Here is an 8917-nt window from a genome sequence, read left to right as displayed (position 1 = left end):
ACTCACTTTGTAGACCAGGCTGGCCTCGAACTCAGAAATCCGCCTGCCTCTGCCTCCCGAGTGCTGGGATTAAAGGCGTGCGCCACCACGCCCGGCTAGCTATTTGTTCTTAACTGGAGGTAGTACTTTCCTACAGAGGCCTCAACTTTTCCCACAAAAATCTCAACTAAGCTAGTACTTTTCCACTAAGGCCAAAACTTTGTAACTAAGCACTTATGGCTGACAAGGCAGTTAACATTTAAACAGGGTCGCTCCCAACAAAAGCCTTCTCTTATCTCTGCTCCAAGCCCTCTTTCTGTTCTTCCTGACCCATTACCCAGCTCCTCCTACCCATGAAGCCCAAACCAGGTGAGTCCTCTACTGCTTTCACTTGGCTTCAACCCGCAGCTCCTTTTCTGGTCCTTTCTGTCTCCCTTCTCCCTCTCCAGCCACAGGCCAGGCTTGTCAAATCTTGCTGGCACTCACTTTCTGACCACTGGTGGCCCTTGATCTGCTAGTCATTCCCACACTGTGATGGAGCCCCCTCTCTACCTCCCCTTACCCAGCCCACCTCTGCAAGAAGTGACAGGGTGGATGGCTTCTCACTGAGTGAACTCTCTCTGATAGAAAAAAAGACTGGGAGCCAGGCAGCGGTGGCAGAGTCACCATACCCATAATCCCAGCATTCTGGAGGCAGAGGTAGATAAATCTCTGAGTTTAAGGCCAGCCTCGTCTACAGAGCTTGTTCCAGGACAGCCAGGGCTATGAAGATGAAAGGAAAAAAAAGATTGGAGTCCTATATCCCTAATCTCTCTCTCTCCACTTCTATTAAAGAATTCCAATATATTATCAACTCATACAAACGTTTTGTTTGTTTGTTTGTTTTGTTTGATTTGGTTTTTTCCAAGACAGGGTTTCTCTGTGTATCCCTGGCTGTCCTGGAACTCACTCTGTAGACCAGGCTGGTCTCAAAATCAGAAAGGTGTGCACCACCACACCCAGCTCAAATCATACAAACTTACTTTCCATGATGTTTACAGGATTCTCACCACCATCCTTCTCCGAAGGAGCACAGGCGAGTCTGAGACCAGGCTGAGGTATGTGCAGATGAGGTCCACCAAAGTAGGCTGCCCACCTGGCTGGGACTGAGATGGTCCCTGATTGGGGTCCTGGGAGGACAATATTCCAGGGGGCATTTTAGCTAGAGATCAATTTATTACTTGCCTCCTTGCCAGTCTTTATAAGGAAAGTGGCCATCCAGGACAAACATGAAAACCCATCTCAATTCCTAGACTGTGTTAGAAACTCTTAACAATGTGGATCCTGAGACCCCATATAGGAAACAACTCCTTATGACCCACTTCTTCTCCCAGATTTTCCCTGATATTAGTGACAAACTTAAAAACCCAGAGAAAGCACCCTCCCCCGCCCCCTGACTGCACAGGCAGAAGTCTTAGTGCTAGCCTTCAAGGTGTACCGTGGGAGAGATGAGAAAGCCTGAAAACAGCCAGGTGTGGAGGCACATACCTTCAATCTCAGCACTTGGGAAGCAGAGGCAGGTGAATCTCTGAGTTTGAGGCCAGCCTACACAGTCTACAAAGTGAGTTCCAGGACAGCCAGGGCTACACAAAGAAACCCTGTCTTGAAAAACGAAAAAAAAAAATTGAAATTTCTTTTGTCAATACATTTAATAAAAATCTCTTTACCTTAGCCTCAGATAGACTCCTCAGACAATGGCAAAGAAGCAGCCACATTCTTCACCAAAACACCACAAAAACAGTTTCTAGGCCACATACTGAAATTCTTCTTCACTGAAACCTGGTCTGCACAGTTCAAGTCACTCTCAGCAACAAAGTATTCCGTATTCCTACTAGGATGGCCCATTAAGCCTCACTTAAAGCATTCCACTGCAAAATAAATAAATAATAAAAAGCATTCCACTGCTTTCCAAATCCAAGTCCCCAAATCCACATTCCTTCAAATAAAAACACAGGCATGCCTATCACAACAACATCCCACTTCTCTTTTTTTTAATTTATTTATCATATGTAAGTACACTGTAGCTGACTTCAGACACTCCAGAAGAGGGCGGCAGATCTCATTATGGGTGGTTGTGTGGCACCATGTGGTTGCTGGGATTTGAACTCAGGACCTTCGGAAGAGCAGTCGGCGCTCTTGACCACTGAGCCATCTCGGCAGCCCCAATATCCCACTTCTAATACCAACTTCTGTCTTAGGGTGTTACTGCCATGAACACACACCAAGACTAAGGAAACTTTTTTTGGGGGGTGGGGGGTTGAGACAGGGTTTCTCTGTATAACCCTGGATGTCCTGGAACTTTAATCCCGAGTGCTGGGATTAAAGGCGTGTGCCACCACTCCCAGCCCAACTTTTTTTTTTAAGCATTTATTTTATCTATATGGGTACACTAGTTATCTTCAAACACACCAGAAGAGGGCATCGGATTCCATTACAGATGTTGAGAGCCACCATGTGGTTTCTGGGAATTGAACTCAGGACCTCTGGAAGAGCAGTAAGTGCTCTTAATCGCTATCTCTCCAGCCCCCAAGGAAACTCTTATAAGGACATTTAACTGGGGCTGGCTTATGGGTTCAGAGGTTCAGTCCATTATCATCATGGTGGGAGCATGGCAGCATTCAGGCAGGCATTGTGCAGGAGGAGCTGAAAGTTCTACGTCTTCATCTGAAGGATGCTAAGAGAAGACTTGCTTCTAGATAGATAAGACAAGGTTCCTATGCCCATACCCACAGTGACATACTTTCTTCAACAAGGCCAAACCTCCTAATATTGCCACTCCCTGGGCCAAGCACATTCAAATCACCACAGAAAAGGTGCCTGTTAAAACCAAGTAACGGGGGGGGGGGGGGGGGGGGGGGGGGCTGGAGAGATGCCCAGTGGTTAAGAGCACTGACTGCTCTTCTGAAGGTCCTGAGTTCAAATCCCAGCAACCACATGGTGGCTCATAACCATCTGTAATGAGATCTGATGCCCTCTTCTGGTGCATCTGAAGACAGCTGCAGTGTACTTGGATATAATAATAAATAAATCTTTTTTAAAAATTGTTTAAAAAAAAACAAATAACGGGAAGAGAAGAAAAGAGACCAAGACAAATTTTTCTGATCAAGGCCCAGTGTTTACTAAGAGTCTGTGCTTATAAAGGGGGGAAAGGGGGAAAGCCCAGCCCCTGCCACGCCACTCTTGATTCCTTGTCGTCAGCATCAAGAGCAATTAGTCTGACAGCACTTGTTGGCAGTAAGTTGTCAGTAGCCAGGTTGTCAGCTACCTCAGGAATTTCTCAGGAAGGCAGGTTCAGACTCTCAGCAGGTAGCATCTTGGAGAAGAGCGCAGGTGACAGAACAGTAGACCCATCTAGGTTGGAAGACTCCACCCTAGGCGGTCTCCTTCAAGTCGCAGAACAGGTCTGAGTCAGCCTGCTCAAGGCTGCGGGAGCTACACACATAAGCTATTGTCTGGCTTTAAGAAAAATTCTTGTTTCCATGCAAACAACTTAAAAACCATTAGAGAAAAACTGATGAGATTAGATCTACCAACAGTGGAGAAGAGTGACCTTTGCCTCTTCCTCAGGGAGGAATGATGTTTCTATGTCAGCCAGTTAGCTATAGTAAAGACAAGAACTGACAACTCGAGATAGATGTTCAAAAAACCGTAAAGAACAGTTCAATGCCTCTCTGGCTGATGGATCACTGATGGTCCTGTATGGAGTTGGACACTACTCTCCCTAACCCTGCTTCTCCACCAAACTACAGGGACCAGAGACCTACAGTCCTTAAACATGCCCTGATGGTGAAGATCATGCTTGCCCTATGGACTTCAACACCCTCACACAGCAGGAACTAGTTTAATGATAATGTTGTCCTATTAGTTATCAATACTAAACATAAAAGGGAAGAAAGCAGGGAAAAGGGCCAAAGGAGGAACAGCCTGCCACTGGCTTGACCCTGGTTCCAGAGACTAGGAAATCCCCTTCCTTAGGATTCAACATTAACAGCAGAACAATGCTTAGGACAGCTCTGTTCTTTTTCACCTTTCCATGCTCACTGTGCATGTTCCTAAAACCTGTAAGAGCCCTTTCCTTTGCGCAGCCCTCTGCTGTAGCTGTTCTCACTCAGAGACAGCCACCATTCTGTCTCTCTCTCCACTAAATCTCATGTCAAGTTTGTTGTGTGGTGTGACTTTGTGGTATTCATTGGCTCCCAACTGCCAAGATGCCCTTGTGTCAGAAAACCCTTTTTAAAATTTTATTATTTTATGTATATGAGTACACTGTAGCTGTATAGATGGTTGTGAGCCTTCATGTGGTTGCTGGGAATTGAACTCAAGATCTCTCTTTGCTCCTGCCCAGCTCGTTCCAATGAATTTTTATTTACTATTATATGTAAGTACACTGTAGCTGTCTTAAAACACACCAGAAGAGGGTGTCAGATCTCATTATGTATGGTTGTAAGCCATCATGTGGTTTCTGGGATTTGAACTCAGGACCTTCGGAAGATCAGTCAGTGCTCTTAACTGCTGAACATCTCTCCAGCTCCAGAAAACCCCTATGCTCTAAGGGAACCCTTCCCTTTTTCCCAGGGTGGAGCAGGCTTCTCCTTAATGACATTTATTTCTCATTGTAGGCCAGCCTAGGCAGTGAGAGCATCCTTCACAAAATGCCCCACACAGAGTAAATGGCCAGGCATGTGGTGGTATACACCTTGAGTTCCAGACTCTGAGACTGGAGAACTGGATCAACTATAGTTGGGGCCTCTGTGCTGCCTTGAATGAGAAATGCCCCCACAGACTCAGGCATGTAACACTTGGTCCCTAGTTGGTGGAGATGTTTGGGAAGGTTTAGAGGGTGTGGCCTCACTGGAGGAAGTAGCATCAGAGACAAAAAACTCTTCCTTCCAGAAGTCACTTTTAGTTTTGGTGGAATTTGATTTTTTTGTTTTGTTGTTGTTTGGTTTAGTCTATTGAGACAGGGTTTCTCCGTGTAGTCTTAGTTGTGATGGCTATTCTTGGTTGTCAACCTGACATCCAGAAATGGAGGGCACACCTATGAAAGATACTCTGCTTGGTTTAAAGTGGATGAATCCACTTCTAGTCTGGACCTTTGATGAGAGAAGACACACCTTTAACATGGGCTATACCTTCTGCTGGAAGCTCATATAGGGACACAGAAGGAAGCTTTTGCTCTTTGCCTGCTTGTTCTTGCCTTATTAGCGCATCAATTCCTTTACTAACATTGAAGCCTACTTCTCCATGATTCCAGCAGATACAGAAGACCAGATGAAATATCCAGCTGTGTGGGACTGTGTAACAACTCGATTCTTACTTTCCATCCACAGCTAGCTACTGTTGGATTAGCTAGAATGCAGACTCTAAGTCATTCCAATAAATCCCCTTTACATATGTATTCATTCCATAAGCCCTGTGACTCTAGAGAACCCAGTTCCAGCTGTCTTGGAACTTGCTCTGTAGACCAGGTTGGCCTTGAACTCATTAGTTTGCTTGCCTACTGAGTGTTGTGATTAACATCATGTGCCACACACCACATGGCTTAGTCATGTTGTTTTATCATAGCAACAGAAAAGTAACTAGGAAGTTGGTGGTGGCAGTGCATGCTTTTAATCCAAGTACTTGGGAGGGAGGCAGAGGCAAGCAGCTCTCTGAGATCTCTGAGTTTGAGGCCAGCCTGGTCTACAGAACAAATTCCAGGATAGTCAGTCATGGCTACAAAGAGAAACCCTGTCTTGAAAAAAACAAAACAACCACAAAAAAGAAGTTGGTATTATAGAGTGGGCTGTAGCTCTAACAGACTTGACCATGTTTTTTGGAAGGACATGGAAGACTTAGGAATTTTGGACTAAAGATAGCAGTTGACCCCTGTAAGAAAGTATACAGATCATCTTAGCCCCAGGAGGAGCCTGGAAGACAGTCATCCTGAGAGCAAGTGATGTGGACTGTAAAGGCCCAGCTCAAGAAGTCTCAGAGGGAACAGCATTAGCAACTGGGCAGGAGCCGTCCCTGAACTGTTTTGGCAGAGGATGTGGTAGCCTTCTGCCTTGTCTGAAGAACTTGCCTGAGATTAAATTTAAAAGCAGTAGTCTCATTTCTTTGGTGGAAGGAATTCCAAACATATGTTGAGTCCATGGTTATTATTGCCAATGCTTATGCAGGTCTTCAATGAAAAGGGGCAATGGAGCCGGGCGTGGTGACGCACACCTTTAATCCCAGCACTCGGGAGGCAGAGGCAGGCGGATTTCTGAGTTCGAGGCCAGCCTGGTCTACAAAGTGAGCTCCAGGACAGCCAGAGCTATAAAGAGAAACCCTGTCTCAAAAAACCAAAAACCAAAACAAAAGGAAAAGGGGCAATGGGGCAGAACAAAACATAACATGTATATACTGAATTGTGGGAAAATACCCTGGAGGCTTAGTATTACACTGAAGGCTGGAATTGAGATCAGCATCAGTAAAGACAGGCCTGCTCTGCCTAAGGGAATAAAGGGAATGATGCCCTCAGAGCAGGACTCCACCCAGCTAAGCTTTCTTTCTGCAAGGCAAAGGTAGCCTATAGCAGGGGAATCCCAGTTGGAAGTCCTTAAGAAGCCACTGTGTGAAGCTGTGAAAGTGAAGTCTGGGGTTGCACTGAAAACCCCAAGATATTGGAGATGCCAGATTCATGAATTGTCTGCCAAGAAGTGTACACACAGGAAGTGGAACCATCCTGACAGAGATATGTTGCAGGCAGCAAGACTGGACACACAGAGCCATCTCAGCCCTCTGACATCAAACACAGAGCTACATACAGGCTTTAAAGTTCGCCCTGGTGGCTTTTGGTCTTTTAGTAATTTTTTACTGAGCACCCAATCCTCCTTTTGGAAAGGTAATATGTATTCTATGCCATTGTATGTAACAATTGTATAATTTGCCTTTTGATTTTGCAGATTACAATTAAGAAATTGTTTTGAGTCTTAGAAGCATCTATGGGCTTTTAAGCAGTGTTGAGACTGTGAAAGACTAGGGGAACTTTTGATCTGAATATATTTTGCAGTTTGATAAGGCTATGAGTCTATGTAGTCAAGTGGAATGTGGCGATTTGAATGACAATGGCTTCCTAAAAGATGTTTGAGCATTGGTCCCTGATCCTGATGCTGTTTGGGTAGGCTTAGGAGGCGGTCTTTGTGGAAGAATATGTCACCACTTCCTGCTGATTAGGGGCAAGTTTGATCTTCACAGTCAGGATATCTAATTTCTTCTTTACATACAACTACTTAACAAACCATAACCAACAGCAACCAAAAAGCACCAACCTACCAACCAACAACCTACCCTTCTTGGGGTCCTAGCATTTATACACCCTCTGAAAAGCCCCCAGAATTCAAAATACCACACAAATGCAGAAATCATCTGTAGCTGGCAAAATCATGCTTCTCCTAGAGCCCTGGAACTCACTTTGTAGACCAAGCTGGCCTCGAACTCAGAAATCTGCCTGCCTCTGCCTCTCGAGTGCTGGGATTAAAGGCATGCATCACCACATCCAGTTTTTTTTTTTTTTTTTTTTTTAAGATTTATTTATTTTATGTGAGTACACTGTAGCTATCTTCTCACACACCAGAAGAGGGCATCAGATCCCATTACAGATGGTTGTGAGCCACCATGTGGTTGCTGGGAATTGAACTCAGGACNTCTGGAAGAGCAGTCAGTGCTCTTAACCACTGAGCCAGCTCTCCAGCCCGCTGTTGTTGTTTTTTTAAACGAAAAACAAAACTGCAGAATTCTCACTAGTATTGTATCCCTAGAATGTCCTATTTATTTTTGCATTCTAATGTTCTTCTGGCTTGCTTCTGACTTCTGCTCTGACAGTGCTGCCAGGACTGTCTCCTATGTTATGTTTGCGTATTAGTCACCTCCAGTTGCTTTCTTTGTAGTTTTTCTATAATGAAAGGTCTCAGTTATAATGGCTTTCAGACATGCCATGGTACAGAGTCTGGTACAGAGTCATCTTTCCCTTCGCTACTGCTCCAGCTGCACTCTGCTTCAGAAATTGTGTCTACGTCCCTTGAAGATATCCTTGGTTGAGACAGGGTCTCACCATGTAGCCCCACAGGCTTCCCAACTCACTGTCCTCCTCCACTTTAATGTGCACCATATCTAGTCCTGCTTTCCTGAGGGCCAGCCAGCCTGGCTGAGTGCTGAGCTTCAAAACTAGAGACCAAAGAGCAAGCTTGTGCATTCTGAACTGGATATGGACAAGCACTAGAATATCTTACATGTCTGTGAATTCCCTTCAGAGTTAATTAAAACTTTAATTACTTCAATTATAAAAACATTCCTTTTATGTGTATGAGTGTTTTTACCTGCATGTATGTCTGTTTACCACATGCATGTCTAGTGCCCTCATGCCCAGAAGGTGGCTTCAGACCTCTTGGAACTAGAATTCCATTGTTATGAGCCATCATGGGGGGTGCAGGAAATAGAATCTGGGTCTTCTCGAAGAGCAGCCAGTGCTTTAAAAAAATACAAAAAAAACAAACAAAAAAACCAAATAGATTTATTAAATGTAAGTACACTGTAGCTGTCTTCAGACACCCTAGAAGAGAGCATCAGATCTCATTACAGGTGGTTGAGAGCCACCATGTGGTTGCTGGGATTTGAACTCAGGACCTTTGGAAGAACAGTCAGTGATCTTAACTGGTGAGCCATCTCTCCAGCTCCAGTCAGTGCTCTTAACATCTGAGCCACCTCTTTAGCCCCCACCTTCTACTTTACTTTCAGAGACAGTTTCATATAGTCATAGCCCAGGCTGGCCTCAATTTCAACATAGAGCCAATATTGCATCTGAACTCTTGGTCCTTTTTCCTCCATTTTCTTTTTCTTTTTCTTCTCTCTCTCTCTTTTTTTTTTTTTTTTTTTT

This window comes from Mus caroli, chromosome 8 (genome assembly GCF_900094665.2).
Source record: "Mus caroli chromosome 8, CAROLI_EIJ_v1.1, whole genome shotgun sequence".
NCBI lineage: Eukaryota > Metazoa > Chordata > Mammalia > Rodentia > Muridae > Mus > Mus caroli.
Note: the sequence above shows the minus strand (reverse complement) of the source record.